At 42.2% G+C, this 20,344-nt stretch overlaps 1 protein-coding gene across 8 annotated transcripts in view; it reads right to left on the bottom strand.

The window, feature by feature from the left end:
- The window catches only part of rnf220a (ring finger protein 220a), a 203,637-nt gene that overhangs the window by 166,347 nt on the left and 16,946 nt on the right, over window positions 1–20,344 (bottom strand). The window lies entirely within an intron of this gene.

The raw sequence follows: 20,344 nt of genomic DNA, 5'->3' as shown, positions 1-20,344 counted from the left end.
CAATGCCATCTGGTAGAGGTTTCTGGGCCACATTACATTGCAGATTACCACATGTACTGTGCACATCGTTGCCAGTTGTACGCCATTTAACAGAAGCCTCCAGCCACCATGATGCTCTGTTTAGGTAATAAAAATTAAACAGCATCATTTGGGTGACATGCACCTTTAAGTCTGCAGGATTCTGAATATTTAAATATGGTTAATTTGTCAACCCTCCGGTCAATTGCCACAATTAGCATTCTGACCACTTATTGATGTGTGTGTGTGTGTGTGTGTGTGTGTGTGTAAGGGCGTGATGGATGCCAGACGTCACCCATCAGCCACCTCAGTGTCCGACGTGTGTATTGATGAGTAATTATGAATGCAGTGACGACGGGACCGGTGTGGTCAAAGTGCCCTCAGGTGCTACAGAGCATTAACTACACACGAACACACACACACACACTTCCTGTCCTGTCCTCTGGTCTTATATGTGTCTCGCTTTAAATGCGACCAAACACACACTCTCCGTCCTACACACACACACACACACACACACACACACACACACATTAAACATCATCACATCCACATGAAGTCCATCAGCCATTCGTTTTTTTTTTCCACCTGCTTTGACTTTCACATGTTCTTTTTGTCCTCTCTCATTTTCTCTTCCTGTTACTCTGACGGCCTCCCGGTGCACCTGCCTTTCATTACCGCAGCCGGCACTTTTCAGCTTATACCACTGACCGTGTGTGTGTGTGTGTGTGTGTTGGCAGGAGCAGGGTCAGCATGCGAGCTGCCGACATTATACCACGACCCTTCCACGCTGTAGACAGCAACCCCGCCATGTAGGAGTCTTTACCTCCCACCCCACACTAACACACACACACACACACACACACACACACAAACTGCCGTGACCGGTTGCCCCCAGCGACCAGCTATTACTGGAGACCTCGCGCTGCGCTTCTGTGCCAGGTCGCAAGACATGTGACCCAACAGTGAGCGCACACACACACACTAACACACAAACATGCAAGCCTTCCTGACATTGATGCAAAGTCAACATTGTTTGTTTCTTTTGCTGGTTGAATCCATTTATTCCTACTGTTAGTTAGGGATGTCACAATACCAGAAATCTAGTAGTCGATACCAATACCAGGGAATTTCCATGATTCTCGATACCAAATTCGATACCACGGTAAAAACACAATAAATCCCATGTAATATGTACATGTGTCTATATATATCCTCAGATTGCAAACAGTAGTTTAAATTCACTGACAAGGTGACATTTCACTGGGTAAAGGCTACCAGAGGTGGGGCCAAGTCATTGTTATGCAAGTCGCAAGTAAGTCTGTGACTCAAGTCCCAACTCAGGTCTCGAGTCCTAAACAAGCCGTATGCACTCTTTACCAAATGTAACGTCATTTTAACAGCAGAGTAACTGGATCCAACCGGTGCTCAGTAACATAACTAGTTCTTTTTCATGGTTTTCTCCTGAAACTTGATTGGATGCTGTTGGATTGGTTCAAGCAAAGTGGATCTGGGGAGTTAAGTGTAAGATAATCAAATACAAGTCCCAATAACATTCACTGGAAATACAGAGTCCAGAGTTCAATAAAAAAACACAACTTTTTAGAGATTTAGCAATAAGCAACAACAGATAGAAATTCTTGTTCAGTTTTTTCCCCGACGAGTGAATCCTCTTCTCGAACAGATCAATAAAGGATCTCTGCATCTCTGGATCTCGCTGCTGAATGGCGCTGTGTGTGTCAAACTCCGACACAGAGAGCGGAGGACAGAAGAAGCCGCATTTGGCACTTGGCGGGTGTTAATTTCGGACTCTGCAGGCGTCGTACGGTGCAACGAGTACCGTCACGTTTTTAGAATTTTGGCATCGACTTGGTACCGAAGTGTCGGTTCTCGTTACATCCCTAATGTTAGTTACTGGTTGGATTGTTTAAAGCTGCACTGATGAATGTTTGTATATGAACAATGCATTTAAGTGACGTGTATGTTACAGGTGTCGCTTGTAGTGATGATAGATAGATGATTAACTCTACAGTTCCCTTCAGATCTACGGAAATGTTTTTGCTACATTTCATTGTTTTTGTTTTCCCGTCTGCAACTTTACTCTTTTGGTTCACTCTCACAGCTCTAATCAGCATCATTTCTAGATGCAGCAGGCAACTGTTTTCAATGTAAAAGTGTTGATAAACCCACTGTACTGGTCACTACCAAACCAGCACCAAATAGTAGACGGAAAAAGTTAGCCACTCTTCTGTGAACATGGTGGAACATTTAGCCGCTAACGAGCCAAAACAGCGCTAAAAAGGAGAGTGAATATTGGACCTAAAAGTGCCATATCATGTTTTACTTTGTTTCCTCTGCAGTATAGTGTTGTGAAGTATACAGAGACTAAGCCAGAGTATCCGTTGTCCTGTGATGGACCGACCCCGCAGTCACTTTAGTGTTTGGCAACCCCGCAAGCAAGAAGCTTTAAGTTAACACCATCTCCAGTGTGATTTTGGGAGGTCGATTTTAATCTCCCCACCACTGGCCTTTAGGTCCTGACCCAGTCTTTGCGCGACACTGCTCTGACAATTACATGTAAGCACACACACAGGGTCCCTAACAGACTGCAGAGCCCCCGACTGGTGACGTCCCATAGGTCATTAGGGCTTCATCCTGGAAAACAAGGCAGAGCTAACAAGTGCACAGCTAGCTTTAATATGGTGTTAGTGCTAAGATAAGAGAAGAGCTGAAAGCTGGTCTCGGTGGCTGGCTCGGTTTGTGTTTTCTCGCCCACTGAATTTTTTTTTTTTTTGTCTCTTCCAGAACCAAAACGGAGAGTATGTAAGAGACAGGAAACAGAGCACGACAGATAAAAGCCCTGAAGAACAGCAAACTGGGTCAGGCTCTGTTTTAAGATGGGTGGTTTTTACTTGTTGAAATAATCTCCATCTGTCATTTTGGTGTCTGTCTGGAGTCACAACTATTATTAGCATTAAAAAACTGCTCTGTGCTTATGAAGGAAGCAAGGAGGAAAGATCAGGCTGTGTTAAGCACTTGTGCACTCGCCCACACACACACACACACACACACACACACACACACACCCTTGCACGCACGCACACACACACACACACACCCTCCCCTGCTGGGTGTAGAGGAGAATCAATATGTCTTTGAATGAGGGTCAGAAGGGTTGTCTGCCCAGGGAGAGCTGACAGATTTGCTCTCTTTTGCTCTGCTAAGCCCCTGCCTGCTTCTAAAACCCCCTGACACACACACACATACAGATGGAGACACACACACAAACATATAGATGAAGAAACACACACATACAAACAGATGGACGGAGACGCACACACACACGGACAGAAGATGTGACGCTTCTCCAGGAGGGCAGAATTCCGAACATTTTGCCACGGGGATGTGATATTAGACGTTCCACATCGAAATGAACCCTGCTGCGTAACCTGCCGAGTGTGTGTACGTCTGTACTGTGCGTGTGTGTGTGTGTCTACCTACAACCTTGGCAAGTGTCGTAACTCAGCGTAGGACACGCACAACATTAAGAAGAAAGAGTGCAATGCATGAGGATCAAAACAGAAAATTGAACCTAAACTGACAAACAAGTACTAGATTAGACCAAAAAGAGACGGACATTAAGCGGTGGTGGAAGTATCTGATGAAGACATATGTCCACAAAGTGATCATTTTAAATGGTTAAAATCTGAGCTAGGATTTCTTCTGTCGTAACACAGGGAACTTCTGAAAGTTGAGGACGCAGAGCAGGGAATACGGAAAGCAAAAACCAAAGAAGAATGAGGTCAATGACTATGTTTACATGCGCAATATATGCTCTTATTCTGAAAAAGACAATATTCTAAGCTGTTTACATGACTAATGAAAAGGATTATTCCGCTAATATTCCCGTTTACATGCAGCCGTGCATACTCTTGTATATATATACTTGTTCGAACACATCCTCCCTCTTTCAGCCACCTTCTTTAAAAGAAGTTGCGATATTCGCGCATATCCAAAAACCTGTAGATATCCAAGTCTTTCATCATGTTTAAAAGTAGGTGAACACAGAAATGTGAGCTTTTCTTTTGGGCATGCATCTCTGCAAACTGTTGGCTAGTTGGTTTGTGTTCAACCCACAGAGCTGGACGCAAACAGGCGAGAGGCCGTGTGTCGCAAACTGACGTAAAAAAAACAACTGAGATGCATATTCTGAATGTGCTGTATACATGTCCAAAGAATGCTCTTAAAACCTGAATAATATCGGCATATCCCACATGACTAAATCAGAAAATGCTCCATTCAGAATAAGGACTAATTCAGAATATCCAAACAGAATATGCTGTTTACATGACCCGTATCAAATTTTCATATTCAGAATAATAGTGGAATATTAGTGTGCATGTAAAGATAGGCAGTGGAGTCAGTGCTCTAAAGAACAGACCATAATACCCCTCCAGGCTTCGCAGTAATATCTTGTCAATCATCACAAGCCACTTCTCCTAATTTCTAGAAATGTCCCTTTAGGTCTAATGAGTTGACGCCGCTTAAATATTAATAGTAATCACACAGGTTATTACTTAAAATGTCATTCTGCTCGACAGTGGTTCATTTTGCATGATTTGATAAATATTTAAAACATTCAAAAAGCACATATTTAAACACTCATTATATTTTCCAAACTGTATAACAGTTTGTGGTTTAATTGTACTTATTTTTTAAATAAAACAAAGATTTAAAATGTGAACATTGTAAGCTCAGCGTAGCAAAATGGTCGAAATAATAGATTGTTGTCCAGATAATCAAGCAAACATGAATCTATAAAGACTGATTATTGAATATAAATCATCGCTGTGACTGCTGAACAGGTGTAAAGTGGGCTGTGAGGTCTGACAGCACAACACCACCACAGGGTCAAGTAGCTAACAGTCTTAAATGCTGGATATTCCTCCTCATGATGATTCATAATGACGTCTAATGGATGTGACTACTGAGCTGATCAAAGGCCGTTTGAAATGGATCATATGGATTATAAGAATGAAGTGATGGTGAGAGATAATGTTAAAAAAAAATCCTCGTGTACATCCTTCTCTCCTCTTCTTCTTCCATCCCTCCTCACCCTTCTACTGATAATCAGATCAGAAGTATGACTGTGTGTCTGTGTGTTTGATGAATGCCTTCATGTGTGTGTGTCTGTGTGTGTACATGCGTGTGTGCGTCCTCCTGTGTGGTTAGCAGCAATTAGTAATCACTCATGGAGCTAATGACATCAATCAATGAGCTTTTAAAACCAGTCATTTGATAATTACAACCATCAATGGTCACCCATGGATTCATTATAGCGCTGCGCTCCCCGTCTCTCCCACTGTCTCTCTACGTATACTGTATTTCTTTCTATCTCTGTCTTTAACATTGTAGTTCAGGATCTCAAAAATAAAAAAGTCATTTTACGAAGTATATACCTAATTATGTACTCCCTTGTCAGTGAGTTAAAATGTCCAAATACTGACTCTTTAATGGCCCAGTTTATTAAGAAAGGGATAGACTGTAGCTGCTTTGAATAAATCTAATTATTCTAAAACCATGTACTGAAGCATAATTATTTCAAGGCAAATGTTTAGAAGGTCACACATTGTGCAGCCCGGTCGCACGAAAAGGCGTGTGAATGACCCGATAATGCGCATTTAGCGTGCAATAAGAAGGCCTTTCTTGCTTTTGGTGTGTCATTTGTATGCAGATCTAGTGATGTAGAAAAAAAAAGTGAGAAAGACTGCTTATGACTGGCAGGAGGTGGATGGGTCCAACAAACTCAGGACTTTCAACCAGGAGACCGGTGTTTTGTTTAGTAAGTTACGTTACTGACGTTTGTCGTGCTTTCCGTAGTTAAGTTACGCTGTTTCCGTACGTATTTTACTTAGTTTACGTACTTATTTTGAAGCCCAACCATGACGTTTAAACCTAGTTAAGTGGTTTTGTTGCCTAAAACTAACTGCGGACATTACCAAAGTTTTGTTGCGCGGCGTACAAATGACACGTAAAAACACTTAAATGCATCCAAATGACACACGGAATGTCGTTGTAATGTCGTGCTATTTATACGCCTTCCCATTGCATCGTGTTTAGGTGACGAGATATATCCAGAGGGGACAAAGTCTTTGGTAAACTCACAATCTGAAGGCTTGCATATAAGAAGCGAAAAGGGAGAACGGAGGTATTAAAAGACAAAAGAGGGAGGGATGGGAGGAGAGATGATTAAATGAAATGCTGAAACTGAGAAGTGAGCGGGTGGTGAGTATGAAAGAGGGATTTCAGAAGTGAAACAGCGAAGGAGAGATGGAGACGTGTTATTCTCTCCCTTAGTTTGACCCACTTCCCACTTTCACTGTCACATTGCAGATGTTATTCAGAATCGATGCGGCCACTTCATCTCCCCTCTGAACAACAGCTGAGGGTGCTTTTCTTTCAGCCGAGCGCTCGAGTCACTATTTTTGTCTCACACAGTAGGTGTCTTTTTGTTTTTCCTTTTTATTTTCTATATCTTAAACTAATGGAAACACCTTAAATGTATGAGTTTGTGACGTCATATTTGTACGTTTTGTTTTAGTTCCAATAGGCTTTTATGTCCCAGCTGTGGACATTTGCAGGTGCATTTTATATTATCAAGTGCATTTCTTGTTTCGTCTTCAGAATAAAGCATGAAGCATAACAAACATTAACTGATACTAAAGAACAATATAGTTTTAAAAATCACAAATTGTAAGAAAACCCTGAAGCTGTTGCGTCCCAAAGGCTTTTTTTGTGACCTTGACCCTAAAATCAGTTCCACTCGGTGTAAATGAAGTGTCTGGGTGGCCGGCTGACAGCTACAGGATCTGAATATGAGCTAACCTGCACATCATATAGGTGCACGAGAGTGTGCGTACGTCTAGTGATGCTTGTGTGTGTTTGTGTGTGTGCGCGTGGCGCGGATGCACAATTACCAGGCAGGGCGCGAATCGATAGGTGCCTGCTGACAGATGGATTAGCACGGTAAACAGATGATACACACACCGCTAAATTATTCATCTGCTGAACAGTGGGCTGGGTTTCCACACACACCCGGTGACGGGGGAGACGAAGAAGAGAGGGGGAGGAGGGAGGCAGAGGGGTGTGAATGAGGAGGAGGATGAGGATGAAGAGGCGACCTGTGCTTCATGAGTTTCACTAAAATTTGAAAAATTCACCTGCGACAAAAGGTCACTACCTGAACTCTGAGTGCAGCGTGTGTGTGCCTCAGCTCTGCTTAGAGACAAAAACACACCTCGGACGGACAGACTCTCCGTCCCTCTAATGCCTTTCGGATATGCAGAGGCACCGCAGGGTCAACGCCAAGTGCCTCGCGAAGGCATTCGAGATGCCGAATGCGCACACGCACACACACACACACGTGCGCAAACATCGACACACTCATCCTTTTCTTTATCCGAGCCTTTTTCTCAAGTGCGGGCAAATCCGTGATCATCGACTGTTTATGCCTTTAACAGAGCCTGCCGCGTGAATGCAATTTCACAGCACGCCGTACAAACACACACAGCAGAGGTACGGTGGAATAGTGTGGATAAACACGATCATGCCGTAGGAGAGGCGTGCACCGTTATGTTTGGAGTCGAGAAGGGACGCCTCACTTCTCATTTTAAATCAGAAATCAAAGTAAAAAAAATGACGTCTTTTCCTAACCACTTTTCATTGACGTCAGAGAAAGGTCAGAGAAAGATGTGAAGAAGGATTTAGGAAAAGACAACTGTGGTGTTAAGAGAACCCGACTGCACTCACACTATGGGCTCCGTAATTATGATGCAACAGCGGTGGATGTTATGATGCAGGTCTGCCGTGATGAAACTACAATGATCTGAAGATGGACTACAAAAGGCGCTGCTTCCCCCCCGTGTGTTCTTAAACAGTTCTTCAGTGACGGGTTGCTTCACCCGTGGTGTGTGAAAGAGAGATAATGCAGGTCTTCCTGCTGCTGTAACACTTTATTAACATATAATAAAGGATTATCTTAACTAACGTGGACAAGTGGTGAAAAATATGACTTCATTACCAAGGTTGGAATTGAAATAAAAAAGGAATATATGATAAATATTGAATTAATTGTTTGAGTTATAGAGAAAGGGCAGGAATATATAAGTGTATGCTGTCCTTCTTCCTACTTCTTTCTGGACGTGTAATATTTATTTATGTTGATTATTTGTTTATTGACAGTTTGCTGTATGTTTACTCTTCATTTTAAGTTATTATTGTTTTGATTGTAACTTGGGTATTTGTTATATTTTCGAAATAAATAATTCATAAAAATAAGTGAAACAAAATGGTTGTCACTGTCCACTCATATTTCATTTATTTTTTTTATTTTATTTTTATATTGCGTCAAATCATAACAGAAGTTATCTCAAGACGCTTTTTATATAGAGCAGGTCTAGACTGTACTCTATAATATACATTTATCAACATGAATCCTAATGATATGTAATATAAGCATATTGTTTGTTTTCATGAATGGTGCGTTGCTTTAAATGTTGCAAGGAATTGTGGGATGTTATCATCTCCTTTTCTTTGGTTATGGATGCTCCAGTGTATCCTATGCTAAAGGAGATAAGAAAGGAGGCATTGAAGCACCTTTCCTTAGTATTTAGAGAATTCAAACAGCTCTTATGGCTGCTACTTAGATACTTCCGGGTCATTTCACTCAACCTTCCTAAGCAAAAAAGACTATTTGACTGCAGCCGGTGTTCTCATATGGCCTTTTGGTTCGGGGCACTTCAGCTAATGTTAGCACTGGAATTAGCATTTCACTAGAAGTGCTATGAAAAATTGATAAAAAAGTACACATGAAGGTGATAAAACAGCCTGTTTATACACAGACTTCAATGAGACCTTTGCCGCCACCAGAGTGCACTCCCAATATTGAATAGTGCAGATTCTGGTGCATGCAAATCCTATGAGCATGCACACACACACACACACACACACACACACACACACACACACACACACACACACACACACACACACTCTGGCATGCATATAAAACACCCATTATTGATTTGTTTCACCTTTCTGAGGGACTTTAGAGGCCCTTTTTTTGCAGCAGCAGATGCTAAGCTTCGTTCCTCTGGGACGGCTGCAACTTTTAGTAGCGAGGGGGGGGAAGAAATGTGATGATACACACACACTGATGTATTTCTGCAACTTTCAGCTTCAGGGAAAGAATAGTTCACTGTCAAACAATAAAGCGAAAACATTTTTTTATTTAAAGATGTGTTTCACTTCCAAAAAAAAAATCCACAGGTGCAAGTGGTTTAGTCGCTCTAATAAAAACTAAGGTGTGTGTGTGTGTGTGTGTGTGTGTGTGTGCTCAGTGACGGGCCAGTCCAGCTTTGTGAAGCGACAGTGCGTTAAGAACAGCTAACGATCTCGAACCCACAACCCCCACCCCTTCTCTCTCACACACACACACACACACACACACACACACACAAACTGTTGGTTCGCATCATGGCCGCCATCAGCAGGAACCAATCAGATTTGATGAATAATTCAATATTAAAGAGGGTGTGACCAAGACGGGGAGGGGTAGGCTCTGCCAAGCAAAGTGGGCTTTTTGGAAACGGGCCTGCTGTTTGTGTGTGTGAAAGTGAGAGAAGCTAAAGGGGGGGGAGGCCTGTCACACTAGACTGCATCCACAAACTGGCTGCAGATTAGATTACTGAGGAGAGGAGAGGATGGAGAGGGGGGGTTGAGGAGGAGAGAAGGAGATGAGGACAGAAAGGAGGGAGGAGAAGGATGGCTGGAGAAAGAGAGGAGGAAGCAGAGCCGGTTGGCAGACTGAAGAGAGGAGAATCTTTCAACACATCTGCATTAGGAGGTGTCTGGATAACGGAGCTCTCTGGAGAAATAAGCTGCTGGCAGACTCGTATAGAAACACTTGCAAACTTGAGGGTACAACGTGCAGCATTGTATAGAGAAGGATACAACATTAACACTGTGTTCATTTTCAAATCAACTGGGATTCTTTGGTACAGTTAAACAATGATTTAGAGGATTATCACAGCTTTTCTCTTGAGCTTTACTGAAGAGGATAAACCACACCGTTCATAGCTATATCTACGCTAAAAATAATGCAATGTAATTTGAATATATATCCTACAAAATCAGTTCATATGTAATCCACGCAATAGTAAACCAGGAAAGATCAATAAACACCGCATAGGGAGGAGGTCAGAGTGGACAGGTGAGTCAAAAAACACCAGATTTTCGCCCGACTTCTGCTGTTCGTGTTGAACTAGAAGTCAACGTAGATTTATTTGTCACGTAACTTAACATAAGTTACGCCACAGAGTTATTTCAACCCAAACCACGATCTTCTCTTAATCCTTACTAAGTAGTTTTTGTCACGTAACTTCAGGTCCGGCTTAAGGCATAGGCCATAGGCGTTCGCCTATAGGGCGACACCTTCTGTTATTCCGAAAAAAGTAAAAAAAGAAATGCCGGTGGGCGCCCTTCCTCATTTTACGCAATGAAATAACAAATGAACAAATAAATAAAGAAAGAAAGAAATACACTTTTCACGCCCCGTAACTCTCTTCCTCGCGCTTTTTCATCTGCCCGGCCGCACTTATTTGTTAATAAAGGTGTGACTTGTAGTGAAACGGACTAAACACTTTTAAGCCAACAATATCAGGGACCAATTGTTTATTAATATTATAGTAAATACAGTTATTTAGGAAATTAAAGAATCTTAATTTTTCTCTTAAAACCTTTGTGATGTCAAATGTGTTGTTATGCAGGGCTAGAGCCGGCCCTGGTGTGAAAGACTGGAGCGGAAATTGACACAAGTTGTGGGACATTCGTAGGAAAACGCACGAAAAATGAGGAATAACTTATATGATATATCATATATATATATATATATATATATATATATATATATAGTCACTCTTTTCACCACCACTGGAAACTAATGGTACAGCATATTTACATGTTTTGTACAAAATAAATCAATGAGCGTTGGTGCTGCAAAATCCCACCAAGTGTAACAAAATGTAAAAGAGAGTACGGTGTAGGTTGAAGGCTGTGGCATACCATGACCTTATGTGAGCTTGTGTGTGTGTGTGTGTGTGTGTGTGTACACATATAAAAAGCTAAATGTGTGTTGTGTTGCCAGGTGTGCTGCGGTTGTACGAGGCTCAGTGGAGTTTTAACGCAGGGATTTTATTGGCCAGAGCTGACATCACCGGGGGAACAGAGTGGAATTCCGGAACTCGGGACGTTACGGACCTGGGCCTGTGTGTATGTGTGTGTGTGTGTGTGTGCGTGTTTGAGAGACGGAGAGAGAGAGAGAGAGAAAGAGAGAGAGTTTCTATGTGCTGCAGGAATTGTGTCATTTTCCCTTCAAAGCAAACCTGTTTCCACAACTCCTTGAATGCAAAGTGACGTCCTGTCCTCAGAGTGCTCTACCTGATTTTCTTTTTTTTGTACACGTTTCCACTGTTTCTACACAATAAATGAGATAATAATACAACAGCAGTGGGAGCAGGTGAAGTATTACGACACAATATTAGCAGGTGTTCGCTCATTTGAAGAAAGAAAAAAAAAAAGTCCCATTTTAAAAGTGAAAAAAAACAACCTGAAATGACTTTTGAGGCTAGAGGATATTTTTGCAGGGCGCCGCAGAGGGAATCCTCTCATCTCATCTGCTCTCCTTCATTTGCCTTACAACCAGCTCCAGTGGCTCATTTGTGTAACCTACTCCTTCACTCACACACACACACCCACCCACCCACACACACATACATACACACAGACACACAGTGATCTGTGTCCAAATGGAGTGTCTGGGCCGACAAAAGGCTCGACAGGAAGCGACTAATCCTTGATCTGCGCAGCGTCGCAACAATGACCGCAAGACGACTCACACCAAGTGACACACACACACACACACACAACTGCACAAGCGCACACACACACATAGACAATTGCTGCTTGCTTCTAGTTGCCACCCAGTGAGAGAGAAAGGGAGGGGGCTTGTGAGAGAGATGGAAAGAGAGAATATTCCCAGATTCCAACGACTACTTCAATATAAAAAAAAATAAACGTTTCTAAATCACAATAAATAGAAAGCAACAGCAATCATTACTCTATATGTGGACTGTATATGGATCAGATGCACGGAGGCGGGTATTGACAGGGAAACAGACACACACTCCTCACCCTGGGGGAGCTGCCAGAAGGGCAGAAGGGCACACACTTGGGGGTAAACAAAGCCACCACAAGTAGGACAGTACCCGATGTGTGTGTGTTGGTGTGATGGTGAGTGTGTGTGTGGCACACAGTGGGGACTGACAGGGAGGCAACATGAGAGGGACAAGCCTTTTAACATCTGGCTAAGCACTGACAGGAAGACACACACACACGGGCAGGCAGGCAGGCGGGCGGGCGAGTCCCAGTCCTAATTATTAGAACACTCTTACTTAACTTAACCCTGCCACTAGACCGTGACAGGCAGAGATGGAAGGAGGGAGGAGGGAGAGGCGGTGGAGGAGGGCAGATTTTTGTGAGGACAAGGAGAAGGATGAGCGTTCTGTCTCCTTGGTGGATTTTTTAACTCATTGCATGCCGTGGCAGGGGGAGGAAGGATGGTAAATGACAGAAAATTAATACATTAAAAAAATTATATTAAAGGCATTTGCACACTAAGTCTGTATTTTCCGTACGAAATTGTCGCACGTTTGAAAATAGATACAACCTCAGGTTGTGTCGATCACATTTACACACTGACTCTGAAACCTTCGTCCGTCATTAAAGTTTTTGGAAAAGGTTTCTGTTTTTTTGCATTCGTTGAAAGGCAAAAGAGGGTTGTTTGATCACTCAGAGCCACCGTCCGTGCAAACATCATCATCCAAAATAGTATCTGATAAACATTCACTCCGTCTCCCAGCACAAAGCACTTTACGATAAAGAAATAAAAGAATACAGAGAAGCAGAATTTAAAGATAGATTGTGGCAGGTGATTGCAGAACAGCTTGGAATAGAGGATGATCGCAAAACAAATGATCTATGAAAGATTAGACAGTAGTGACTGTGCTCGAAGCAGCTAAACAAGTCTTGTTAACGTCATTCATTCATTAGCCGCGTTTTAGACTAGCGCCAAAGAGTATAGAAGCACAGAGACAAAACTCCGGTGTTTTTTTGACAACAGCTGCTGCCGCCATTTTGGACTGAAAACGATTATTATATTTTGAATATTTTATTTTTCAACACAAGCCATTTCGTCATTTTTTAGGCGGATGTTTTACTGGAGTGCGGTAGTCGCTTTCAGTCCAAAATGGCGGAGGCGTAGCTCTGCTGCCGGGCGCGGATGTAGCAATGGAACGAACAACTGACTTTCACTTCTTGGCAATATACGTTCTTTGCTAGCACTATCCATTGAATCCAGAAAATTAATTCAGTTTTGTCTCGTATTGCGAATTTTCACAACAATTTTTATCGGATGATGGATTACAAAAACAAAACTGCAAAGACCTTTACAGTCAAAGATTGCCACTTGGGGCGCCTGGGTTAGCTCAGTTGGTAGAGCGGGCGTCCATGTATTAAGGCTTGGTCCTGACCGCGGCGGACCGGGTTCGAATCCGGCCTGTGGCCCTTTCCACATCCACTCTCTCTCTCCCCCCTTTCAAGACTCTATCCACTGTCCTGTCATAAAAATGGAAAAATGCCCCCAAAAAAATAACTAAAAAAAAAAAAAAAAAGATTGCCACTTGCAGAAGCCCCACCCACGTGGTTTGATTGACAGGTGGTAAAATCCCACAGTGCTTAGCAATAAAGATAGAAACAAAATCCCCAAAACAGAATCTGTTAGTCTTCCATCAACATCAATATCACTATCATCCATCTTCCCTTTGTGAGAACTCTCTCTTCTTTTTTTACCCCAGTTTATTTTCCTCCACGTTTTTTTTTAGCTACAACAATTTGGTTGTACTCCGTCCCCAGAAAGAAACAACACACATGACATTTGCACTGTGGATGAGAGGGGGGAGGAAAGAAAAAGAAAGAAGGCAACACCAAAAACAGAACAGAAGAAAGGCGAAGAGGAGGATGAAGAGGAGGCCTCTCGCTGTGTGTTTTAACAGCTGTGTGTGATGCACTAAACTGCGACATGTTGATGGGAATACGAGAAATAGGAAGACGTCTCCAGGCAAGTTTTGAGTTGCAGCTTCTCGGACTGGGATTATTATTTAACAAGACGTCAAGAGTTCAGTTCAAAGGAGGCACATTGTTTCAGTGCATTAAAGTTATCTGAATAAAATATATCAATGCATGCATTTTTCTACAAATATCTAGCAACACGTGTCAATTTCCACTCGTTACATGCATACAGTCTTTTCAAAATAAACTTCTGTCTTCACAGGAAACAACTTGGTTAGGTTTAGGCAACAAAACTACTTAGTTAGATACGGAAGTTACGTGACAAATAAATCAACGTTGACTTCTGGTTTCACACGGGGTACGAACAGCTGTCTCCTGGGCGTGTTTTTTAAAGTTATTCCTCATTTTTCATGCGTACCATTCACCCCGACCTCGTCCCTTTTCGCTCTTTATACTTCCTGGTTCACCATTATGTGGATTACATACGAATTGATTTTGTGTGATATCCAAGAATTACGGTGCATTACTTTTCGTAGGTAGAGCTACGAACTTTCTACTGATAAGTGTGAATACCGTACTACACAAATTCAGGAATATCTACCTGTCTGTGGTGTGCTGTCTTAAAGAATTCCAGTCCGTCAGGCAGATGGGATCTGCATTTCAGCTCCCCATCCTCCCTCTTTCCTTCTTTCCCACAACCTTTTTTTTTCTTATAGCTTTTATCCTTTCTTTTATCTCCCCTCCCTTCCTCCCTCATACGTTCCTTCCCCTCTCTCCGTGCTAAAAGAATTTGTGTTTTCTTTCTTTCCCTGCCAGCGATTTCTGTTTCCTTTTTCATTCGTACATTTGTCTTCTTGTTGACTTTTTCCAGTCTCCTATTTAGTGACTTTCTTAACGTGCGCACAGAAAAATGCCAATTGAGAAAAAAAGAAAACGAGAAAGAAAAGGAAAGGAAAGGAAGAAGGAGGATGAGGAAGCTGGGTGAGGCATTCAGGGTCAGGTTCAGAGTAAATCTCTCAGCCTTGTAAATGTGGAGAGCGGAGAGAATGTAAACAAACAGACTACAGCTGTCACACACTCGTATGGGGAGATGCACACACACACACACACACACACACACACACACACACACACACACACACACACACACACACACACACACACACATGCAAGGGGAAGGAGGGAGGAAGTGAAGGAAAAAATTGATGGAGAGATGGAAGGAGAGAACAAAAGATAAGTAAGAGGCAGAGGAAAACAAAGATGATGGAACGTGCTGGAGACACAAACACGCACAAAGCTTCACATCGACACGTCGCGCAAAAACATCAAATCCCCTCCACAAACAAACAAGTGCACTGCGAAGGCGGCGGGGGGGGGATTGTGTCATTTGTCAACATTCCCATTAATTCCAATCACACATCCCATAATTCCATTCTCCCTCCTACTGTAGACACACAAACCCCCCCAACCTTCATTCCTGTGCTAAAACCTCCCAATGTGAATACAGTAAATGCTAATGGCTCATACAATAAGATGACATGCATAGTCCTCTTAAGGCATGATGGGGCCTTTATGTGCAGGTTTAGCGGCTGACAGGTTAGCGGGTTTAGTTAACAGCCAACGTGCCTGCCGGTGCAGTGGGGGGATTTGGGAGGGCTTAGCACAGAGTAGGCCACTGTTGCTCGGAGTGGCGCGCGGCGGGCTTGACAGGGAAGTTAGAGGTTGTAGGAATTTTTCAAGTTGTGTTAATATCAGTTTTGCTTGGGTGTGAAGGAAAAGAAGTAAGGATCAACTGCACACCTGGGATTAACTTGCATGACAGATGATTGGACTGGAATTGGATAGAACTGAAACCATAGAAATAGAATAGGAGTAGAACAGACAATCCCATTCAGATCAATGGAGCAGGATGGTCAGAGTGGCGGAGGTCATTTTTATGTGTACTGTTGCCTTTGTGACCTTTGAAGCGGGCTAACTTCCATATAAACTAAACAGACTTACGGCAAACTAAGCTATCTCCATGATGACTGAGTAGGGATGTCACAATACCAGAAATTTCGTAGTCGATACCAATACTAATGAAATTCCACGATTCTCGATACCAATTCGATACCACAGCAAAAAGCAAAGACAAAACAATAAACAAAACCCATGCACTTCAACATACACTCCTCTATTACCGTTAGGCTAATGTTTTTTACGAATTTATTATTAATACCTGATGATCCGCCTCAGATATCTCACCAAAAACTACATTTTATGATGTTACATTTGAACACATCATGATAACGTTAAAATTGGTCGTCTAGAACGTAACACGTAAAATTGAAAAACTCTTACAAGATGGTTAAGGTTAGGCATTGACCATGAATAGTTAAGACTAGGGTAATTGGTCGGGCAGCGAGTCTTGCGAGTTTTTGCAGGGTTTTTGCAATTTACCTTCTAGACATGATCGTTATAATTTGCTTTCGCCCAATACTTCTTTTACTGAATAAAGTTTGAATGCACCATAATGCAGGTAGCTGTTAGTTCTGTTATTTAGCCAAGCAGGACTGTGCTGCACACCGGCTGCTAACAGCTACCGTTAACTAGCTGTTCTGCCGATTTCAGCACAGACTGGTGGTTCACAATGTAGCATTATCAGGAAAATGTTTTTGTATCTTCCGTGGGACGATGAGACGCTGTTAGTCTCGAGCCCTGATCCCCAGCACCTGTGGTACCGTAGAAAAACGTGTCACGTTTTCAGAACTTTGGCATCGACTTGGTACCGCAGTATTGGTTCTCGTGACATACCTATGGCTGTGCATACTCCATTCACTGATGAAGACCATAACATGTGTTTGAAAGCTCCAGAAAATACTAGTGAGAACTTCAGAAGTGATTGGAGATGACTTAAAGATTTGTTCCAATGTATCTGTAGTCGGTGCAAAGCAACTAATAAACAAACACATAGCGTGTAGCCAAGACAGTAACATTACATACTTACAAAATGAGATTGTCGGGGTTCAAGAATATGGAACAAGCAACATTTCTTGGAAGCTTTGAGCACTAAATCAGAGTCGCATGTAATTATTAATTTAGTAGAGAGATATCAGCCTCTTAATGACAGCCATAAATTGTCTCCATGTAAATAATATCAACACGGTTACAGATACAGATTTAATGGCACAAATGGATTCAAAGTCCAGATTTAAATCTACAATGTCATGCTTGCACTGGATGTACCCTTAGGAGTTAACATAGCAAACTTAAGATATACTTAAGATATTGAGAGTTAAAGTTTTGGAAACCTATGGAACTTAATCTAGTAGTTTTAATTATTTGTTTTCCATCATATACATGTTCAAACTCCTGCCTATAATATATATTTCCCTGTTGCAGAACCTCAGTATGCCACTGTATGATCCCGAGCATTATAAAGCTCTTTTCACTGTGAGATTTCCGAGAGGTATGTGTGAAGCAGCGCGAAGGCTGCTAGTTAGCTAATGTGTGTGTGAAGCAGCGAGAGCGCTGTTCTCATGGGATTGTACCAAAGTGTTGTTTGTTCTTTACGCCTCCACTGGATCGCCAAAACCAGTGAAGGAGAACCCATAATTCTTTGCTGCAAGCAGTGCCTCTGCACATCCAATTGCATTAGAAGCCTATGGTAGAGGTGGAGGCTACTTGTGCCAAGATTTAACCTGATTAGATACAGATTCAGCCGTTCCAAAAGACAGCACAGGAGCCCCTGTACCCATCTCCTATTCTATTTCTGGCCTCGGTCTTAGTGCTCACAGATCTGTAGTGATAACATGGCACGACCGCGAGTCTCTTGAGCTCCGGTAGCTTTTGCTCGAAGCCGCCACAAACGGAAAATATGCATTTGAAAAATGTTTTAAATCAGCAGTCTAATGAGACGACAATGAGATCCAATTCCATATAGCAGAGTTGTCTTTCTCTTCTCTCTTTCCTTCTCTCACTTCTTCTTTGATATCTTTCTCCTCTTTCTCATTCCCCCCCAAGCCAGCCACCGGGTGTCATTTTTCCCAATTCCCTTCTCTCCATCCCTTCCTTCATCCCTCTCTTTCTCACCCTCTCTGTCTCTCCTGCGGTGGTCTTTTTATCGGATCAGTCTCAGGTCGTCGCCTCTGTCTCTCATGTGTTCCATCAAGGATACATCCCTCAAACACACACACACACACACACACACACACACACACACACTCTCCTTCTTCTTCCACAAGAGGTGGAAAGATGGAATATAGGAGTAAAGACAACAAAGGAGAGACGAGGTGAATTTAAGGAAAGGAGAGACAGAATGAGGAAGAAACAGAAAGTTAAATTATACACCACGGGCACGTCTCTGTCTGTCTCTCTCCTAATTTGTCACCGAGATCCGATGCAGCTTGTTGACATGTGTAGGAGATGTCGGTGCTCATGCTGAGAGCTGTTTGTGTGCCTGGAAGAGTGTTTGTGTGTTTGCGCTTGGAGCTCTTACAACCCCTCTCCCACCTCCCATTTATTACACACACACTCACACATGGCCTGCCAAGGTTTTGGGTATGCGGGTAAATCTTTTGGCAACAGGGCTGCCAGCGTGGAGCTATGATGAATGCTGATGGCAAAGAGCATGGCCGGTCTCTGAACCAGTCACTCACACACACACACACACACACACACACACACACACAAACACTAATCAGATTCCCAGTGCGTGAGGGCCAAATGGCATCCTTCCACTTGTGAATGCTAATGTGACCAGTGGAGCTTGTGGGCTTGTGAAACAAGGATAGGGAGAGCCAGGAGAGATGATGACAAGAGAACATAGATGGGATTGTTTATTGGCGTGTGTGATGATGCTAGTGTGTAAAAATTTGCATTCTTTTACAAATTGCAGCGAGTTGGTTTTAATTTGAGAGTCGGAATTAGATTTGTCTGTGTGTCTTGCTGTATCGGTTTGTGCATGTGTCTTGCAGGTTTAATTATTATAATCGTCCGTAGAATCCGGTGGTTTAAGTTTTCATGACACTTTTGATCAAAATTCAAAATTTGAGTATTGGAAGTGTGATGTTGTGTACCGGAGAGCGTAAATCAGTGCAACCACATTTCTAACAAGCTGAAAGTACATGCATAATGGAAAAGTGATGTGGCGTGACACATCATTTTACCGCACGGAAATATTGTATAACATATCATTTTGTATCATTACTATGAAGAGCACAATGGGAGGATTCATGTTTGCATTGGAGGAAACTTTCACAACACTAATGTGTACGTATATGTAGTTTGAGTGTATTGTATTGTTATTAGGGCTGTCAATCGAATCAAATATTTAGTCGCAATTAATCGCAAATTAATCACAATTTTTTATCTGTTCAAAATGTTTCTTAAAGGGAGATTTGTCAAGTATTTAATACTCTTATCAACATGGGAGTGGGCAAATATGCTTGCTTTAAGCAAATGTATGTATATATATATTATTGGAAATCAATTAACAACGATGACACATGTTGACCAGAAACCCTCACAGGTACTGCATTTAGCATAAAAAATATGCTCAAACATAACATGTCAAACTCAAGTCCAACAGGCAACAACAGCTGTCAGTGTGTCAGTGTGCTGACTTGACTATGACTCGCCCCAAACTGCATGTGATTATCATAAAGTGGGCATGTCTGTAAAGTGGAGAACCATTTTCATTCACATATCTTGAGGTCAGATGTCAAGGGACCGCTGTGAAAATGGCCATGCCAGGTTTTCCTTTCCAAAATTTAGCACAAGTTTGGAGCGTTATTCAACCTCCTTCCCAACAAGCTAGTATGACATGGTTGGTACCAATGGATTCCTTAGGTTGTCTAGTTTCATATATCTTCACTCTAGTTTAAAACTGAGCCAGCTGCATGTGTTATGTGAGCACATTATGCAATACGTTCTGATAATTTGTCTCAATATGCCTTACAAGCTATTTTTCTATACAGATGGATGACAAATATGTATGTAAGAAAAATCCAACGTGACATAACAAGAACAGCTTAATGCTCCTTCATAGATCTCAGAACTCTACTGGAGGAATGAACACCATTCATCCCAAATATATTCTCTCATTTTGATAAAGGTGTTGGAGAGCACTGTCTAACATGTTGCTCCAAAATCTCCATAGGTG

This window comes from Sebastes fasciatus, chromosome 11 (assembly GCF_043250625.1).
Source record: "Sebastes fasciatus isolate fSebFas1 chromosome 11, fSebFas1.pri, whole genome shotgun sequence".
Classification (NCBI taxonomy): Eukaryota; Metazoa; Chordata; class Actinopteri; order Perciformes; family Sebastidae; genus Sebastes; species Sebastes fasciatus.
The sequence above is the reverse complement of the archived record's forward strand: the minus strand, read 5'-3'. Positions and strand labels throughout refer to the sequence as shown.